This window comes from Cavia porcellus, unplaced genomic scaffold, assembly GCF_034190915.1.
Source record: "Cavia porcellus strain 051 isolate PalLab524CR breed Dunkin Hartley unplaced genomic scaffold, mCavPor4.1 scaffold_2, whole genome shotgun sequence".
Lineage (NCBI taxonomy): Eukaryota > Metazoa > Chordata > Mammalia > Rodentia > Caviidae > Cavia > Cavia porcellus.
Window position 1 is genome coordinate 22,112,304 of NW_026947485.1, and position 22,401 is coordinate 22,134,704.

The following is a 22,401-nucleotide window of genomic DNA, read 5'->3' on the forward strand; positions in this document are numbered from 1 at the left end:
CTCAGGCTTTGAATTTCTTATACTCAGATATCAATTTCAAACACATTTGGGGTGGGAACAAATATTGATAGTTTCTTGTATATACATAAACTGTCTGAACAGACATTGTCAACCTATGTGTTTTGGATGAAATTTGTGAATTGCAAGTAATAAACACCACTCAGTCTTCAAAAATTCTTTCAAATCTCGGTTTAGTTAACACTGAATGAATGACTTTCTCTCTGCCTTTTTCTAAGCACTATTGACCCCCTTACATCCAGTGTTTTCTTCTTAAAAGATTTTATAACATTTTATTAGATCCTGGTCCATGAATTCACCAACTTGTGTATGTAGTAAGAAACAATATGTCTAATGAAAAATTTTGTGACCAGTATGAAAAAGTATAGATAGTGGATTCCTTAGAACATCTGAATCCTGGCTGCCATAAATGTAATTTTTACTCTGAAAAAGAGTGCCAGTTAGAATTTGTATATTACAGTACATGTTTAATATTATTTTCAATGACTTTATTAAGATATAATAATTTATATTGCATATAATCCACCTATTTATAGTAGTTGACCCTACAGGTCATTGTATGGTAACAGACTTATAACTACCACTGTAAATTTTGGAGAATTGTCATTACATAAGAACAAAATTCCATAATCATTAAATTCATTCTCCATTTCTGTCTCTTATCTCACTTCTGTCCTCTCTCTTCTCTCTCCTGTGTCTCTGCAATCATTTATCTACTTTCTGTCTCTCTATGTGTGCCTGTTCTAGATCACATTTAAAGATGCATTTCTCCTATTTATTTGTAATTATATATACTGCTATCAATATCTCCACTCTATCTCAGACCCTCTAAGTACCCAAGTAGCTATCATTTTACTTGTAAGATTACACACATAAAAAATGTAATAGTCAAAACAGCATAGCACTAGCATAAAAAGCCACATACACTAATGGAATAGAATAAATCTGTATGTACACACAAAACCGATTTTGTACAAACTGCCAAGAACACATTGCAGAGAGGCAGTCTTCTCAATAAATGGCTTTGGGAAATTTGAATATCCTTATGTGAAGAATGAACCCAGACATTTATCCCCCATAAAATACACATACACAAAAATCAGCTCAGTATCAGTCATTTAAATGTGAGACCCCAAACTATGAAATTACTGGAATAAAGCAAGGGGAAATAGTAAGATTGTTCTGTGAAATGATTTTCTTGAATATCACTTTAAAACAAAATAAAAAAGAAATGGAATTTAATTAAACTAGAAATTCCTGTACATTAAAAGAAGCATTCAACAGCAAGAGGAGACAGTCTACAGAATGGAAGAAAATATTTATAAACTATATACCTGATAAGAGGTTACTATTAAAAATTTTTGAGGAATTCAAGCAACTCAGTAACCAAAAAGAAAGTCTAACTAGAAAATAAGCCAACACTTCTCAGAAATGTGAGCATACATATTTCTCAAAAGAAGATGTACAGTGACCAGCAGGCACTGAAAAATTGTTCAACATGAGGGAAATACAACACAAAACCACAGCGAGATTCCATCTCACATTTGTTAAAAAAAAAAATGACTGCGTGTGGTGCACACCTGGAATTCCAGCACCCAGGAGGCTGAAGCAGTAGGATCAGGATCACCATGAATTCTAAGTCATCCTCAGCTACATAGTGAGTTCAAGGCCAGCCTGGACTGTATCAAAGGACCCTATCACAAAAAACATTGACTGTTATAAAAGAGATAACAATATGTATTATCAAGGATATGGGGGAAAAAGGAACTCTTCTACCCTGTTGATGGGAACGTACATTAGTACAGCCATTATGGAAAACAATATGAAGATTATTCAAAATTAAAAATTGTAACTACCTTAAGAGCCAGCAGTCCTACCACTAAGTATATACCTAAAGAAATGAAATCAGGATGCAGGAGATGGATGTACTCCCAGGTAGATTGTGACACTATTTACAGTAGCTCAGGTACAGAATCATCGTGAGTATTCTTTATCAGATGAATGGATAAAAATAATGTAAAATATTCACACAGTAAAATACTACTTTGCCATAAAAAGAATGAAATCCTGACATGTGTGGCAACATAGATGACCATGTGTAACATTATATGAAGTGAGATAAGCCAGGCACATAAAGATAAAAACTACATAATCTCATTCCTATGAAATCTAAAAAAGATTATAAAGTTTTTATTTTAACAAATAAGTCATGATCTGCAATCAGCCTGTATTCTCTATGTCTTTAAGTTAAAATTACTTTGTAATCTTCTAATTCTTAAACAATAGCCTTGCCTCTACGTTTCCACCACAATATTTCACTGCTGGCTTCTTCATGTAGGTTGACAATCATTATTTCAGGTTTTTTTTCACATTTAAATCAGTGTGAATGCAAACCATGATTGATAAAACTTAGTAGCTTCTAACATCCTGTGCAAATCTTTCTAAAGACAAGAGGTTATTCATGCATTGAAAATAATGTCTTAACTAAAAGCTGAGAACTGTAATAACAAACAGAGAAAATTATTCCATTGGTTTAGAAATTGTGGGAAGGCTACAAGCATTTCTCAAAAGATCCAACGGCTTTTATGCCTTTTTGATCTTCATTTGGGTAATGAGGAGTCTGTAAAAGTGATTTTTAAAAATGAGAAAGTTTTTTTTTAAAACTTTCATTAAAAAGTATTAGATTTTTATTTTATTATTTTTTATGGAGATATACAACTTTAAGAATCAGAACATTGGCTTATGTGTTGCTGAAACTTGGGTAGGGAGTTCTTTTTCATCCTCTGTAATCACAGTGGACTTTTAGAGGAATCTAAAGTGAATTAGGAAGTTCTTAGACATTTAGCATTAAAGTCAATCCCAGCAAGGGTAAGTGGACATGTGACTTCTGATTCTTGGATGATGTGTTGATACTGTATATTTTTTAATAGTTACACTTTTCCTTTGCTAGTATAAAAGATTTACTGTTACAGTTTGTGTGTGGCCAGGCAGTGGCATATGGAAAAGCTGTTTCCTGCTATTTAATTTAATTAGCCCAATCACGTGCCAGCCTTTGGGCATGTCACTCTGAACCTCTGAGACTCTTTGTCTGTCAAAGAGATGGACAATATCCTGGCTTTGTTTGGTTGCTGGGGATGCTGTAGATAAAACCACTGAAATACTGACTGTTTGTTTAACCAAATCTTTGCATTTTTACCATTTGGCTTTGATTTTGTTTTTAAAAAAAGATGACATTTTGGCCTAGAGTGAGCTGAAAAGATCTATTGCTCTCTGTGGTTTGCTAAAAGATGGAGAAAATCATTGTCTAATCAGAAATTTTTTGTTTCTTGCTATTTTGCTAGTGGAAAAGACATTTATTATGTATTATTTTAACCCTAACTTAGCTGACAAACTTGTTTTAATTCAAATTTCTTTTGTTGATATGTGTGTGTGTGTGTGTGTGTGTGTGTGTGTGTTATCCTTCATCTTGCTAAATTTCTAAAACTTTCACTGAATTCATAGTTCAGGAAGAAAATATTTTGTATGTTTTGCTTTAATTTTATTTTGAAGTGTGAAGATTCAAGTTTTGTTTTATTTTCATAAAGGAGGTAATAACTATTGTGCCCATAGTTTAGGCTTTAAGATTAGACGTATTTAAACCCCTTACAAAGAATGTGTTCAACTTTTAAAATTCCCTTGAATCATATTTAAGTGAGTGTATGTCTAATCATTTTAAAGAGGTACAATTTGTGAACATTTGAAGAGAAATGAAAGATTTAAAGATATATGCTACCACTGAGAATCTAATTTGTTGAGAGGGCTGTTGCCTATATTACCAGGAGAATTAACAGGAACTGCCATGAGCCAAAGTGACTTTCCAAGGTGATAAACATATTTGAATATCTAGATTTTAAAATTAGGTGTCCTAGATGTGAAGTCCCCTTGACTAATTGCAGACATGTGCACCATTGGGACTGTCAGGGTGATTTGCTGGTGGACCTAGCTCTGTACTGAGAAAGTTAGCTCACATTGCCCTGCACATTTTGTCAGTGTGTGCCACTGTCATAGGTGCCAAGGTGCAGGTCCTGCCCTCTGACATCTGCTGGCCTTTGGAGCAACTTGTAGGACTGACTAAATGACAGTCTGTCTCCAAGGAAGTGTGCTTTGTCTAAAGTTAATGGGAACATTGCTTTTTTTTTTTTTAACAACGATAAAACTAGGATTCTTTTTAGTGCATTATTGACATATTTCACTTTTAACAGAATTTACAAATAAGGTCTTTCCCTCTGATTGCTTTTTTTAATTTAGAAAAATTGTTAAAGAATAAATGATGTACAAAGTAAATTAGCTTAACCAACAAAATTTTACAACATAATTTGCAGTCAAAGGATGCACATTTATAATGACATCATTATATAGGTACCTTATGAAAAGACTCAGACTTAACAGATCCATGACTTGTATGAAATTTTCATTTTAAGAACAAGTGAATCATAAACAAAAAGTGACCACTGTGGGGTTTTTTGTTACCTGTTATTGCTTTTCATTATCAGTTTTGCTGTGTATTTGTACTTAAATTGGCAGCCACTGTACTTGTGTTCAGATTTTATTATTATATTCTTTAGTTCTTTTTTCTTTTCTGGGTACTGGGGATCAAACTCATGACTTCGCATTTGCCAAGCAGGCACTTACACCACTGAGCTAAACCCCCAACCCTTTAGTTCTTTATATCTGACTAATTTTTTATTTTTATTTTCTTTACAGACATGCATTAAACGTAATTTTTAGTGCATGCGTATACATACATGCACTCAAACATCCTACCCAACACTGATATTAGGATGAAGTATAGCCATGTAAGAAATTGGATTATGCTGGTAACTTTTTGGTGATTAATACATTTTAAATATTGAGAAGTACTTATATTCTCTTAAAATTGTACTATGGCAGAAATAAGTCATTTTTCATAATCTATTTTTCAATATTAATGTTTTGGTCAAAACATTACTTCAGTAATAAGTATTACTAAAGTTTGAATGAAATTAACAAAGAGGTGATTATCCAGAAAGAGATCTCCTAAAGTTTTTTTTAAAGATAAAATATTTGTCTATTAACTTGGACATATTAGAATAAAGATATCAAAGTGATTTGGCCATATTTTTGCCTAAAAATAAACCTTGCTGAATTCCCAGATTTTAAATAATGACCAAGTTGAAGGTAATTGTGCAATTTCAAGTAAATAGTTAGAAATGGCAAGCTTTATCAAGAGTCCTTCATCTTTAGCAAGAAAATAATTCATAGACTTATAAATTGAAATGGTTTACATTAAATAATGATGCATGTTTTACATACATCAAAATATTTCATTTATATTCATTTATAAGTGTATTACTATGTGCATAATTGGCCGGTAGGTTCTAATTTTTATTGTGGTTTAGCCTACTAAGCAGTAATAGTAGAGACCAATTCAATCAATGTACTCTGAACAACTGTCCTGTGCTTGGGACTGATGCCAGTGCCAATTTCAGACAAATGCAAGAGTCTCTTAAATGAACAGGTAAACTAATGATGATAATATAGTGTCATTTGAAATGCTAGGATTTAATTTTTAAAAAAGCTAAGCACAGAATCTGTATGCATTGATCAAAATTTTAAGTTTCTAAGGTGCTTCACTGTAATCAAAACACATATATCTGGGCCATGTTCTTTCCCATAAACATTGCTACTTTTGAGTAGAAACCAGTGGTCAGCAAAGGATTTGATCTCACCTTGTGTCTTCCTGAAGACTAAAAGTAGGAAGCTCTTTGGGTTCCCAACACTGTACGTGTACCTGCTCTGTTGTCCCTGACTATGAGAAATAGCTTTCATTGATAATTATAGGAGAATATATTTGTTTCATAATAATGTTCAAAATGTCTATTTCTTATAAAAAGATGAATATGGCTTTTTCATGTTTTCACTTCTAGGACCATACTACAGGCAAAAACTCAATTTTTATTTTTTTCAGCCTGCTTGTTAATAAACTGAAAGTACCAAAATTTTAGATGTTGAGTTTTAAAAATGTAATTTAAGTTAATGCATTTCCATTTGTGAAATTTTTGACTTAAAATTTTATTTACCCTAATGTAAGGGAATATCTGAGACATGAGGATCAGAGGAAAGTATTTTTATCAATTTTTGGTAACAAATTTTTTTGTCAATGCCATAATATATTACTAAATGAGTCTTGATTAACACATCAGCTAGCATCTTTAGCTGACTTAAATCTTTTGTGCTTTTAGTTCAAGCAAGCTACCTAAGTTTGAAATGATACATTTTGTAATTTTATATATAATAAAAGGTTCTTACAAATTACAACAGACTTATTAATCTTCAATTGCTTAGGAATCTTCTTACCTTATAACACAGTTGACTTATAAAGTAGCCACACATACATAAACATATAAGCTATTTATTGAATACATATTATATATACACATACATATGTTTATCTGTATACTTATCAGTCATCTGTTCCTTTTGCACACTTTTCCTGATGATATCATGGAAAATTTCCCCCACCAAATTGTGTCCTAAGGCCAATCATCTAGCTGTTTAATCATTTTCTTGATTTGAAACTTTGAACATTGATTTGATTTGAACTTTGAAATAGTTTCTTCTGCAATATCCTCCTCTCTATTCAGTTTAATGTGGTTTTCTTTCCATGTTTCTTTTCCTGCTAATGGTCCTACCACTTTTTGTTATTGTTGAGTAAAATACGATTGAATCTCTTTGAAGATAATTTATGGAGCAGACTCTGTCCTCCACTCTCACTGTGGCTTACCACAACCTCTAGAGAGCTTAACTGGAGAGCGTGGAAATAAAGATACTGGCGAACAGCAGCTCTCCAGCTGCGGGCTCTCCTGGTGCTTGCTGGGATACTCACAGAATGAGTGGCACTCGGCCCTGGGCTGTGCGGTCACTCATGCCCCTCGCATATCCCTTAAGCACTTACCTGAGGGAAGCCAGTCTTGCTGACCATCCTGATTTATGAAATGCAGAAGTGAGGGTCCAAAGAATTAGTCTCTCTAGTTTTGCCCCTGTAGGATGTCTAGGTGTCATTTACCTCCGTTCCTGTGTTTGTGAAGAGAACGTTAATCACGGTCTTCTTCAGCCAACCAACCTGGAACACAAAGCTTGCATTTACCTGCAGCTTTATGGACAGCCTTCAGACAGACAGACTCATAGTGAATAACTACCTTAGTTTTTACATTTCTCTTCTGTTTTTCCTTTATGCTCATATGATTTCCTTCAAAACTCCAACTGGATAAAGTTTTTAAAAAGCTTATTGAATGTTTTTTAAATGTCAAGTGAATGCTAATTTACTATTTTTGAACTAGAATTGGCAAATAGATTTCCTCTTAAAGGGAGGGAGAAGAGAGAAACATACTCTCTGCCGACAGGTTTTGATGTTTCTCAGGAGTGAAAATAACTCAGCTAAATTAGTCATAAAATATATGCAAAAATAGCATGTGCCAGTATTTAAATTTTTACAGAAAGCACTTTTAAAAATAGTACAGAAAGACAAAATTTCATTAATGGCAGGCATGTTCAATGATGACAAAAATAACAGAAAAGGTATATGCCGAGAGCTAATTACCAAACACCACATCCAGTAATTTATATGGGTCATTGACTCATCACCACTTATTTATTTAAATGAAGAAATGAGTATGAAGGAGTTGTATGCATTCATTCCTTGAAAAAAGAAAAACATGATCGAGCTCAGATTGCAACAGCAGTCCAAATCCAGAGCGACTGATCAATTAGCTTGGGCATCTGCAGCCGACTTAAGATCACGCTGCAGTGGAGACTCAGATCTGACTCAGGAACTGTTGCATATAAATGCAAAGTATAGTTCTTTTAACTTCAACAAGCCTCTTTTACTCCTGGTGATATTTTGATGAGCTTATGTGAGCACTAGGATGAAGCAAAGGCCAAGGTGAAAAAGAACTCATGCCTGGCAGGCAGTGACTGTGTAAAGGGCTTTAGAGTGGTGGCCCTGCTTTTTCCTTCATATTAAATACATTCTGTAGCACCTTTAATTATTCTTTCAACTGTAATTCACAAATTTTACGTGTTGTAATCATGGTTTAGAAGATTGCAAAATGTCACAGAATAGAATTCTCAGATTTTCAGTACTTACTTTTCATACTTGATGTAGAATATACTATATGTCTTAGAAGTTTTGCTTAAATGGGTAGTCATTCTCTTTGTCTGTTAGTATCTCTGTTAAAAGCACTAATGTAAGCATATAATTTGACATGAATTTCCACTGTTGCTTTAACGTTCCATGGAATTAATTTTGTCAATATTTGCATGAAAACATTCCATATACTTATAAACATTAGGCTTAAGAGAATGGTTGGAATCTTCTATCCTTCATATGTAAAAATTCCCAGAAAACAATTCAATTAAGTCAATATAAGTCTTCATTTCTTCATTGAAATGCTGCTCACCCATCTACAATGTGCAGGGCAGTGTTTTAAATGTAAGGCATCATCCTCTTTGGCTCCAATAAGCTTACAACCTGTGTAGAACAGGATGAATCACATGTAAAACTAGTTATGACATAAACAAGGCAGGGCATTACACGATAAGCATAGATATGATAATACTTTGAGGGCTTATACTTTTATAACTGTTAAATGTTGCATTGTCTAGTGCTTTGTGATCTAATATAAATATTAGATAAAGACATGCTTTCAAATTCCATAAACATTCTTAGCACAGCTTTGTTACTCTGTTTCTATGTATACATACTTCCTAGGATAGTGGTATTTCAGTACAGGCAACAAGTAATTTATATATAAGCCAGTTTGTAGAATAATCGATTTAAATAGATACCACTTAAATAAACATTCTACCCAACTCAGTGATCTTGTGAATTTGTTTTATGTATATTTGAGTGCATAACTAAACTAGTTTAAGATTCCTGAAATTGCAGATATTCCACAATGTGGGCAATTATGTTTTTAAGTTATAATCAATACTACATAGAACTCCCATTGATGGGAAAAATGTCTATATTGAATTAGTACCCTATTCAAAATAATACTAGTGTATTTTGTATCATTTCATTTTTCACAAATTCAAGCTTATTTCTGACACATAGTCAGTATTCAGGGAACTGTGATATTCAATATGAAGTAATCTTTTTGGCACAGAGAGTACAGAGCTAAGAAGGTGACCTCAAGGCCCTGAAGGTTAATTGTGGCCTAGGTTAGTCTGATTCAAATAAGAATTCAGAAAAGGAAGGAGAGGGTAAGCTGTGCATTTTTCAGTGTTTTGCAGCTAATTAAATTGAATTATTTTATCATGATTTCTCACAAGGAAAACATTTTCTTCCATTGCATGTTAAGCTGCGATGTCTTGTAATAAAGATCATCTTAGTATTTACCCAAAAATTGTCCACATTATCAAGTATGAAGTCCAATTAGGTACACTTTTTTCTCTGTATTGTTTTTCCATAATGTAATGGGAAGAGAGTGATGTCTATTAGATTTCCCTTTATAAGCTAACTAAAAACATAGAAACCCACAACCTGTCTATATACCTTAAAAATTATAAAAAATGATAATATCTACATGAGATTATAGAGATTTGCGTTTGAGTGTCTATAGTTATTTAAGGCAATATGTTTCTACTCATCATTTTGCTATTACTCTATTATATCTTAGCTTGTTATCAACAACAACAACAAAAAAGAAATATTATGTCAAAGCCCACAGCATAAAGGATCTTATTTTTAGACAGCAGGGAAAGGTGGACGGAAGGGCGTGCTGTTGTACACATCTATCAGTCTGTTTAGTCTTGACTCAGCTTGACTGACAGCACAGAAAATGCTTCTGTAAGCTTCTAAATAATGAATGTCCTATTCTTGGTGTATTTCTATACAAAGTTTATGAAAAATGTGCCAATGCACAAAAATTTTGTGCTTCACTCAAATTCCAGACACAGTGTTTACTTTGATGATTTAGGAATATTCTCACATATGCTCCATATATTGCTGATAAAACCTCACTCATGAAAGTTTTCTTGTTTCTAGTGGCTTTCATTTTTCTTATTTTGATACAGAACTCTGGCTTCACTTATAGTTGCACATCAGTTACCCCAGTTTTCTTCTAAATCGCCTTCTTCCATACCCAATTACCTAACCCATATATCCTTTCACATGGGCAGTAATTGGTTAGACAACTACATCCTACTGCTTCTACTGAAAAACTAGCAGAAGTGCACATTCAAGGGCGATGTCTTTTAGTTTATCTTTAAATTGGAGCAGGGCAGAGGTCATTAGCTGAAAGGAAGTCAAAATGACAAGGACTCCAACGGTTCCAAAGAAAGGTTAATAAAAGTAAATATCTTTCTATGAGACACTTGGACCATGATTAGCTACCTGGCGTAAATCATTTTCCAGTGAAATAAATTAAAGCATCACTGACATTAAAAAGTAAGGAAAAGGCAGTTTAACTTAATGGAAGTTTCAGTTATAGTCTACTTCAAAAGTATCTTGATTTTATTGCTTCTTAACCTGCATTTCCTCACATAAACAAGGACTACTAAAGCAGAGGAAGTGAAAGATACAATTTACAAAATACTTGCATTGAAAAATAACTTATAAATACAATTGATGCATAAAGATTTGTTGCTAGAGGATAGCTTCACCTTCAGGAAGAAATTCATCGTTTGGATTTTTATTTTCTCTCCCAAGAAAATTACATTAATTTCTAGGTGAATTAATTTTTCTCCCTTTGTATGGGATAAATAATGAGTTTACACTACTAAGACATTGAAGGGTAGAGAGTTCAAGTGATACGGCCTCAATTAAAATTTAAATTAAAATTTTCAGAATTCAGAAATGCCACCGACTTTTCTTGTAGCTATGACTGAGAAACAGTGTCACAAAGGTCAGTAGTAATCTCTGCAAAGGATCTAAATGATCTAAGAGAAATGATTCAAATGACAAAGAGGAGGAAAAATAATTATACCCAGCAGGGTCTCATCAGGAATTTTTAGAAATATACTAAAGTTTATCTTGACCAAGAAAGTTCTCTTAATTAATAGTTCCCCATAGGCCTGGAGATTTTCACACTGAGAGGAAACTTTGTCAGTTTATGGTTTTATGGCAATGTTGTTTCTAGCCAGTTCTGTGCAACCATGATAGCAATAAGGACTAGTGCTTAGCATGACAGATTTACGGTTCATGTTGTGCATAGAACCATTAAGGTCCTGAGTAGCCTAGTTTTCATTTGATTTAAACAGGATATTGTTGGTTTGGGTGGTGATATATTTTTTCTGTGGCTATCATTGGCTTAAACCAAGCATTTTTGATATGCATGCTAACTCTAGGGAGAAAGAATAATGCAAGTTTTCCAAATTATATTAAGGAATTATATTCTTACATATATCAAATAAGAGAGGATACAAATTTCATCAGGATGTATAGAAAACATGCTTCCATGGCTAATTTTATACCTTGAATCAGGATTTGCTGATGGTAAACAGTGGTATTTCATCAAACAGTCTGAGAGCCCCGAGAAATGCCACAAGGCAATGCCTGTAGAAGGTGGCACCATATTTGAAAGCTGGTTCAGTTCCAGGCAGCGTATTGTTGCCTGCTTCTCAGCCTTTTCTGCACAAGCCTTCGTATCAGATGGGAACCAAGAAGACTTTTTTCAGGCTTTGTATTCCTGAAGGTTAGATGTGAACTGAAGGGCCCTAAAAGTCTGTGAGAAGACATCAGAAAGTGAAGTTACACTAATCCGCGAAGATGTGTAGGCAGCACTTTGCATTTATAAAATTAAAATATTTTTAAATCATATCCCATAGCTGTTGAAAGGCTGTATGACAAGCGGATTAGGACATCTTATTTTTTGTTTTGGGATCAGAAACTGGTATCTTTAAACTCTGACTCTTTCGCACCTTGATGCTGCAAAGCTGTGTGTGGACAGAACCCTTTAACCAGCCTGTCTCATGCAGGACGGCTCTTTTCAGGTTTGTCCTTACTGGTCATGTTCTAGCCTAGAACTGTTTTTTGTCTCCTTGCTGCTGTTCTGAAAGTGAGAGGCAGCCTCTTTCTATTTTCAACGAAGTCAAATTGCAGAAATACCACTCATTTCTTTAAATGTGGCTGCTGCATATATTCTGCATGAATTTTTCTTAAAGAAGATAAAATTGTAATTTAGAAAGAAACTGCACTCTGAAATGAAACAAAAACAGGGCAAAGTAGTTTTGCAAACCAGAAATATAAAGCGTTTAACTCACATGTTTCATTCACCCTTGTATCTTTTTTTTCTTATTAGATATATAAAGTATGGTGATAGAGTTGTTTAATATCTTTTAAGGAATTTGCCTCTTCTCACTCAGAGACAAAAGCATACTTCTTTATGATCCTAAGCCATGTGATTATTATGGTTTTCCACTAAGGAATTCTAAAGAAAACAAAAAATAATCATCAATATTTTCAGGTATTTGTTTAACACATAATTATTTCCTAATGACTCCTCTGAAATTCTTTCATCTTGGAGAGAATTCTGTGCAAATGTTAATTTTATTTGGCTTATAAGACTCAAGCATACATAACAAGTCTTTTCTGAACTTTTTCTGAACTTATATAATTAATGATGGAGAAAAAGTATCTGCAATACATTCAGGGAATGTGAGACACGGCAAACCAAAGAGACCAAGTTTTGCACTTTTATTCTGCATTCGAGATTTGATTATCTTTTGCTTCCTAATAGAAAAAAAATATTCTTTGAAATGTAAGTGTTGAGTTGTCTCTACACAAGTGATTCAGAAGTTTGGATACATGTTTTCTGAAGGTTTGTGTGTCACTTTGTATTGACACTTCGTATTGCTCTTTCCTACCAAAGAATGGGCAGACTTTAGCAAACGGTGCAAAACTAAATTTTATGTTGCTTTTTCCATGTCTTGTCACTGTGAGACGCAGCGGTTGCTCCAGTTTTTGGCTTGGTAGGACTTGACTTGTTGGTGAAAAGAAAGTACAGACCAGCTCCAATGCAATTATTAATATATATTCAACTGCTCTTTAACATGCATTCCTTATTTCAGAATTTATCATTGATCACTATTTTGATATTTATTTAGTCTTTATCCTACCCTATGTGCCATAAATGACCAGCCTTCAATGTTAGCATCAACTGTGTTATTTTTCCACATTGAGTAGAATTGAAGTTTATATAATATGCTGGAGTCAAAGCTCAGACTATTAGCATTGCTAGGGTGAGAGTGTCTACACTGATCTCAATTAAATCACATGACATGGACATACCAAAGTGACCACTGAAGAGTGTCCCCAGAAGAGAACAGTTCTTGAAGTCTGTACATGAGAGAAAGAGGCTGGACCCTGTCATGAGTGTCCTTGCGTTTGAATCCTGGTTTGACCCTAGCCTGTCCTTACTCCCTTTAAGCTCCAAAGCTCAAGTTCCTTATCAGTGTTTTAATTGGGGTTTTAATTGCTGTCTTCCATGGCAGAGCTGAGTGAGCTTTAGAAAAGGCAGCGTACATATTTCAAGCCCACTTGTAGAGCCGGTGCTCCATCTGGGAACTGCGGATTGGAAAGAAATGAGATACATTCCCTAAAAGCACTGGGGGCAGAGAGACTGGATGACTTAAGAGAATTTTCCATACTGTGCATTTTGAAACCTCACTTGAGAGATGTGTTCTCTGGGCTGATGAATTTTGGAAACTACATTTCATGTGAGGCTCATGGAGACATCCAGTGTGCTTCAGCAAATTATTGGTTCAGAGAAGTCTGCTGCTGAGGAATTTATGTACGGTATTTAATCTGACCTCTCAAAAATGGCTGTGACATTAAAAATGTTTTTGCTCTATGGAGCAAAGTTTTGAAACACTAATCAAGGCCATTGATAACAAGGTTTTAATTCTTCACATCTTAGTCTTCAGGTAAGAAAACTGAAGTCAAATTTAAATCATAAATTATCTTTCCTATCTCTTTCTTTCTTTCTTTCTTTCTTTCTTTCTTTCTTTCTTTCTTTCCTTCTTTCTTTCTTTCTTTTGGTGGCAAGTAGGAAAACACAAGCTGGGTCTAAGCCCCTTTACTTTGGACTAGTGTAGTATTCCTTGCCAATTTCTCTTTAAAGATATTTTTGTGAGTCACAAGTAATGGAGACCTTGCTTCATCAGCAAGGCGTGGTTGGTTGTTTCCCAGTCATATACATAAACAGGGTTGTTAAAGTGCACAGAACTGACAATTGTAACTTTTTCTGGCCATTTGTAAAAGTTCTTGTTCAAACTTTGTCATAGAAAAGAAAGTGCATTTTCTGCATACTGGTAAATAACCTTTATTTTGTTGTTATGCCATTTCTTGGGAGAAAAATCCTACATTATTCTCAGATATTTGCATGAAAGACAGTAGTCTCCTTCAGTAGCTAGTGATAAATACTTTTCCTAGTGTGATGTTGTATATAATATTCCATTTTGGATATTAAACATTCTTGAGTTTTAAATTTTTATTGGTATAATTTATATGCCATGAATAGTAATTTTTAAATAGTATCTAGACATACAGACTAGATCAGCTTAAATATTAATAAAGTCCTGGAACACATAAGAAATGGTAAATTGTGAAAATATATCAGGAACCCATGTTCATTGCAAGGGGAGGTGAACAAACCAAACAGAATATCTTTATTTCTGTTTTACTACTTAGTCTATTGCAACACTTTTTCTATACGTTTTAGAATTCTGCGCTACATTTATTAAAACTAAGGATACTCTTTTATCATTATATACAGAACATACTTTTGAATTGAAAGAATAGGTTGCACTGAAGATTTTTGGATTATTGAGCAAAAAATAATACTTGTTCCTGTCTTAAGGTCAATGTAATTGTATAGGATGTATACGATGTGTTGGTTTTAAAGAACTATTTAAAATTAGGAGGAAGTTGATATAATTTAACTTTTTTATAAAGAAAACTGCAAAGTCCTCTGCACAATGGAGAGGAAAGGAGGACAGAAGAGAAGAGAGGAAAGGAGAGGAGAGCAGAGGAGAAGAGAGGGGAGGAGAATTGGTATCTCTGATCTAACAGCAGCACCAACGGAGCGATTGTCCAGTAGGGGCTGCTCACAGAACAGAAAGGCTGGGGGCTGGAACCACATGTTTCAGGACTTCTCAAAAAGGATTTCAAGGCCACTCAAATGTCTTTAGTTGAAATAACCTCCTGTGTACTCCAGAAATGACCCACCCTCTAATATTGCTCTAATAAAATAGTATGTATAAAATTAAAGAATCACTAAATGAGTCATTTGCATCCTGTCATCTGCCTGAAAATGACATTTTACAAACCACATTTCATATGTTTCTGTGCATTAGTCAGGGGAACCCATAACTGCTTTTCCAAACAGAATCAAAGTGTAGTTAAATTGTTTTTAAACACAGATTTAGAGAATGAAATTGAGGGTAGTAAACTAGTAGCCAACTAAAGCAAAACAGGCTGGAATGTTGGTAACCGATTGCATACGGAGGATCCAAGCAAAACATCTTGAATTGCTAGTACTGTAATAAATTATAGTTTTCACATTTGTATTTGCAAGTGAAAACAGCACTAAGTCAAGCTTGTGAAATAAAGACTAAAGGACGGCATTTTTGATTTGCCCCCACCTATGGTGACCCGGAAGATCTGCTGCATGGGACAGTAAATTGCAGAACTGATGCTGAGTTGGGCAGACATGCTCCTGTGGCCACAATGTAACTGCAAATGGGAGAAAATGACAGAAGTAGATGAAGGGTTAACTGTCACAGAGGATCCACTGAATGTTATGATTTCGTCCTCTCTCCTCACATGAAGACCCATACCACGTTCAGTTAACACCCAAGGGGCCATCCTCTTTTTTTTCAGGGTTAATTTTCTCTCTTTAACATAATGAGATAAATTACTGAATGGGGTTGGTGCCCTGGGAGTGTTCAGAGGGCAAGAAATTGTCAGGGGCTGGTTTATCTCCAAACTTCATTAGTCCATTAGATAACCCATGAGGGGCACCCTGATTACCTAAAAGAATGAGAGACTTCTAAGGGGTGAGTATCAGATCTATGGGAGTGCAGATAGGCCTCCTGTTTCAGAAAGGAGATCCCAAGTCCTCTTGGTGGAGCAGGCCTCTCCTGGGTAAGAGGATGGGCTGATTTATTTCCCGTGGTGTCCTGGAGTGTATCTGCCCCACTGATTCCCTTGATCTTGACATCAGTCACTTTAGAGTCGAGATAATGAAAACTGCATTAAAGAGGCTCTGCCAGTTTATGCAAATGGAACTTTATCTTCAAAGGGGCAATATACTTGCGAGAATTTCCTTGCTATTTAAAAGTATTAATAAAAGAAACCGTGTTCGATATTTCTTTCTTTCCATTCTCTGTTTTCTCTAATTTACATAGACACAAAAGTCAACTTAAAAATTTTAAACCCTAAGTTTTCTTGTTGGCTTATGTAAGGAAATCAAGTTATATTTAGTCTGAAGTTTGCTGCATGGGATTAGCAAAAACTTAAGTGATGCTTAAGAATTATTCTAAACAGATGAAGCTACATATTTCAGGATGTCTTCGGTCTCTATCCCTGGAACCAGCATGACTGGCCAGAACTCACTCTCGTCATTGAGCAGGTGTCTCTTAGGGTGATGGAGTTAAAGGGATGACACCATTATCAGTCATGTATATAAATAAACTCTGGGCTACCTCTCAAATTAGGAAAGGATCATGTTATGTCTGCATGTCGATTCCGTGGGGAGGGAATATGAGATAATTCATACAGCAGAAGTGTTGGAACCTGTGGGAGTCTTGTGTTTCTCTATCTTTTCTGCTTTGCTGTTTATTTAAAAACATCAACATTAAATTGTGACCAAGGTTGAGAATTGTATGACACAGTCCATATTTACTCAGTGTCTAATTGTATACATTTAAAAGAATAAAAGGATTAAGTTACGACAGCATGCTAACACTTTCAGTCCGTGACCCAAATAGGATTTAGTGAGCAGTGGTAAAAGAATAAACAGACAGTTTACTTGGTAATCTCTCTGATGTTTTCAGAACGTTGCCAAGGTTAGAGATACAGGATTTATCTTGACCTTGATGTCAGGTTTGTGTTCCTTGGCATTCTAAATTTAGAATGAATGGGTGGTTTATGACTGTCCAACAGACACTTATCCTCACCTGAACTCTAGCAATAGCTTAGGCAGCAATGGGTTGTTCTATTTTCTAAGAAAAATCTATACCTAAAAAATAATATTTTTTTAGTTTTTGCTCACATTGTATCTGTTTTCTTGCTGGCATTTTGAGTATAATGGACCTAAACAATAAAATATTTTCAGAAAGTATTCTCTATATGGCTATTTTGCCAAGTGTACTCAAATCCTTAGCTTATGTTTTGAAAGTTAAATTTTGTGATAGCTTTTTCTTTAACTGTATTCATGAAATATACAGTTAAAATGTGATAAGGTGCTTTTATTTTTAATATACTTTTATCTTTTCTTTAATAGTTTAGTGATTGTTACCTGTAACTCAAAATGATAATTCTTGGGCTGGGGACATAGCTCAAGGGCATAAACACCTACCTGGCAAAGGCAAATTCCAAATTTTGGTTCCAGATTAAAAAAAAAAAAAAACTGAGGGGAAAAAAACAATGTTAACTTCTCTAAACCAAGTAGACTTTTATTTCACACTAGTTACTGAAATGCATTGACTATAAAATTGTAAATTATCTTCAATACTGTCACAGAGTATAAGACTATGATTAGAGTTACACAATTATATAACAATTATAATTACATACTTTCATATATTAAATCAGTATTTATATGTGTTGTAATTATTATAATGAAACATTGTCATATATCTATAGTTATATAATGATTAACGTGAGGTCATTCATTCTTATTGTTCCTTGAATTGCAAATTTCATAGCTGTCCACTGCACACGCGGTAGTCAGTGTTGAGAAGCCATTCGATATGGGTACTAATGAAACAGCAGCCAGGTGATAGTGGCATTAGCAATCGTTACATGCTCATGGAACATCCTCAACCTTGGGTAATAGGTGTGATTGCAAAGATACCTGTTGGAGTTATCTTTCTTCCCACCAACAAGCAAAAACAACTTTTTAAAGAGGAATAAACATAAGTAATCTGGGTATTCCTTTGAGAGTGAAGACACAAATCCACTTCTTAGAGTTGGGCTAAGAGTAAAGGATACCTGAGGAATGCATCTGAACTCCAAACACTTCACTTGGAAGGATCTCCTGCTAAAGGTGGGCTAGCAGTTTCCTTCACCAGTTAGTAAGCCCTGGAGCAGGTTCTCTAGGAGTCTGCCCAGGAAGACGTTCATTAGGGCAGGGCCAAACCTGTAGGAGACAGCGTGATTAGCTATCCTTACCTTTTTTCTTAAAGCCTATGTCTTTCCTTTTATTCAAAAAGTGCATAATTTTGGTAGAAAATTTGGCAAAAATAAAAAAATGCGAAAGTAAATGAAAATCACTCATAATCCCACTACCCAGGGCAAGCACTCCTACTTTCCCTAAAATACCCCCTAAAAAATTACCTTTCTGTTTTGCAAAGATAGTAAATATTCTTTTCATTGAGTAACTTCTGAAGCTAAAAGTGTTATCCCACTCCAATACCTTTTGACTACAATGGTACCAATATTATGCCTGTTTTAAATTATTAATCTCTTAAACAGTGATATTGTTAAGTGCTGAAATGGCTATTGTCTGTCCCTTGAGTCACCAAGACATGCTCAGTCTTCATAGAACCTGGGAGGAAATTTCTCTGAAAGATCTGGGCAAGAACCAGGAGTTCAGAATTCCAGCATTCCTTTCTCTGGTCCAGAATGGAAGTAAACAGATTTTTTTTTTTTCTTGAGCTCTTTTCCACCAAGCTTTTCATTTTAGTGTTGGATATCTCACAGTGAGTGCAGCCAGTGTTAAAGCCTTGTTTTAATAAAAGAATTTTGATGGTAGTTGGGGAAGTATGTAGTGATCTATTTTAAATGAGTAATACTAAAATTAGACTAAAAGACACATAAAAAATATTATATGATTACTAGTGTATGGAAACCCCAGACAAATTTATCTGTAAATTACAAGTGCAGCTTATGACTATGGGAGTGTTTCACTAACATACATTAAAAATACTTTTTGATCAGAATTTAATAGAATCTCAATAAGGTGATTAGGTAAGCCTAAGCTCTGTGCTATTTCTCTTCCCCTCCACCGAGTGCCTAAGTAAACTTTACTTTTCAAGTTGAAAGGACTATTCTAAAATTTCTCATTCTTAATGCTTTAAAACGCCCAGGTTCAGAAAATTAAATTACTCCATTTTTATCTGTTTGAGATCAGCTCTGCTTCCTCCTTTACTTTGTGTTTACTTTCCTGCAGTAGCTGACATCAAAATGTTTTCTGGAATGCTAGGACTAAATAAGTTATGCTTAACTCAATATCTAATACAAATAGCCCTGGGGAGCGTCAGCGACACAATCATAAAAGCTATAGTTTCTTTTAATAGCTTGCCACACTTTGCTGATATAGTATTTCTCTAATCACCAATCTTTATGTGCCTTCCTGACCTTGGAGCTCTCAGCTCAAATGGCTTTGTGGTATCAAAGGACTATGTCATTGGAAGAGTGAATGGCTTTCATTTTTCCCCTTGAAACTTCCGGTTCCTGGCATCTGTAAAGAATTACTCTGAGTGGTGTTTGGCTGCCTTGCGGCCACTACCCTATCCAATGGAAGTGACTTTTCCCAGAAAGGTCACAGTGGTCAGTAATAGGTGGATATTGCATTCAAGGAAGAGGCAACTCTGATTTCTCTAATTTTTTATTACAATATTAACTATGCTTGCATCATATTAGTTGCTAAAAACTCGTCATATTTTGTTTGCAAAATAGTGTGGAAAGAAAGGGTGCATTCTGTCAAGTAGTAAGACTGAAATGTTAGCAAAATTCACAAAATCAGCCTTGTGTGTGAGAAAAAAATAAAATTCCCATTTATACCTTATAAAAGAGACTATCTTTTGGCAGTGCAGATGAATTTATCTCCGTAATCTGACAGCATCTCAAAAGTTCACACAAAAGTGTGACACAGTAGCTCTGAGGTCTCAAGTCTACAGTGTCTGTCAGGGCTGTCGGTTAGGAGGGCAGCCAGTGAGTCCCACACTTCTGATTCATGCCTTATTTTAAAACTGCATCTTCCAGTATAAGTATGTCTTAAGTTTTCTGCCTAGGCAATAATATGATGACTGCAGAAATATATTTTCAAGATTCTTGGAAGTTGGGTGATGGATAATATTTCCAAATATTCCAGTGATTGAGTGAGTTGCGCTGAAGTATTTATTTTTGCTTGATAGAATCTTAAAAGAGACAGTAATGGGTTAAAGGCATATTTGTGTGTAGAAATAAGAATATTAATAAGGCGTGTGATGTAATTCGATGTGTTTCCAAAGAGCGATTGTTGGTATAAGAAATGTGTTTAAAAAAAAAATAACATAGAATGCAATCACAAAATTTAGTGGTACCTTTATGACATGCAATTTTATCTATATATTTATAAAAAATCATACTGTTATTACTACTGTAATGAACACCCCACCCACTTAAACCTGGAAATTTACACTGTCTAGAATTTGATCTAAATTTCTTGATTTTTTTTTTCCTTGACTGGTTCTTAGATTAATATAGTAAGATATTGCTCAATGAATCTAGTTTGTGCTAATTTATTTTGCACTTTAGGTGTGTTTTAATACTACTGGGGATTCAAACTAGAAAAAAGTATCTTATAATTCAACAAAATATTCTACCATTTTGGAATATTCAATCTGGTCTTTATTCCAATGTTATATTTAAAATATAATGATTCCATTATATATTCCATTATATTTAAAATATGATTCCTTACAAAATTGATTTTATACTAGGTATACAATATTATAGCATTTTCTGTTTATATTTTAGCATTAGCCAAGTCACTGAATATTCTTTGAAACAAGACTTTTGTAGGATATCTAGAATACTTTAATGAAATACCTTTTTAGAAAAAATAGGTCATACATTATGGTTTTAGAATGCAAGCAAGTTTGTACTGGCACTGAAAGGTACAAGAAATTTTTCAAAAGTGTCTGCTTTCTGGAGAGGTAACTATATTGCAAATTTTGAAAGTTTTAGAACAATTAGGGGATTTGGATGTTTCTTGTATAATTAATTGCTTGTGTGTGTTTGTATATGTGTGTGTGTGTGTGTGTGTGTGTGAGAGAGAGAAAGAGAGAGAGAGAGAGAGAGAGAGCGATAAGGGGAGAAAAAGAAGTTTGAGGTCTTGGAATTCTCAGATAAAACACACTAACATCTCATGAATAAGCTCTCTTGTCTTCGCTGTCTGTGCTTGACAACCCCTGAAACCCTTTCCTCACTGCCCTGAAGCCTTAGATGGGAAGCTGGTGACAGTGAGATTGCTATCCTAGAATTCAGCTTCCTGCAAACAACAGAGGTACTGATGTGCTCATCATGATGAATCAAGAGTGAGGTTCTTGCACGATTTCTCAAGCATCTTCTGATCAGCTGGTGGTTCTCTGAGTCAGCTTCCAACAGCCTTTTCTCATGTGGCCAGGAAAGTTGACTGAGGGCTTGGGAGTCTCTGTCTACATGAGCGCTTACCCTCTTGGTGGTGGACGCTAGTGTAGTCACATGGTGTGATACAAGGGTTCCTAGAAACCAAAGGAGGCCACACATATTGGCAAATACTTTTCCAATGTCTGCTTCTATCATGCCTGACATTGTTTCGTTGGTTGAAGCACATCCCATGGGTAAGATCAAAGTCACCATTTAGGGGACTACTTAAATCATGCTTGCATGAAGAAATTACTATATTTACCATTGCCTTCTAATTTCTGAAATCTATTCCAATTAAACAGATAAAGCCCCAAGTTTAAAAGTCATAATGGCTTTCGAATTTAAAGTGCTATGAAATCTATACTGGGGCCAATAAACTTGAATATATTGAAAGTTGTTTATGAAAAGGATCGTGCCATAATATTTCCCCCCTTTTGAAGCAAAAACAAAACAAAATGAAAAAACATGAACACAACTCTGTGAGATAGATTTTCTCTCAATTTAGTAATATTATTCTAATTATTTGACATATTTAGAATAATGAATGCATGTGTTTTATACAACTGTGATCTGCCGTGCCAAAAAATACATTTAAATTCTCATATTTGTCTTGTTACGCCATCTGTTTAAAATTAAAACAACTTATCACACCCCAGAAACTCAACTGATTAGTGTTAGATGTATTTTCAGATGAAGGCAATTTCTTAAGGATAGGTTATTTTTATTAACCTCTTGTTACACTACAT

General features: G+C 34.6%; 1 protein-coding gene across 20 annotated transcripts in view; it reads left to right on the plus strand.

The window, feature by feature from the left end:
- Nucleotides 1–22,401, plus strand: part of Hdac9 (histone deacetylase 9) — an 849,535-nt gene that overhangs the window by 552,758 nt on the left and 274,376 nt on the right. The window lies entirely within an intron of this gene.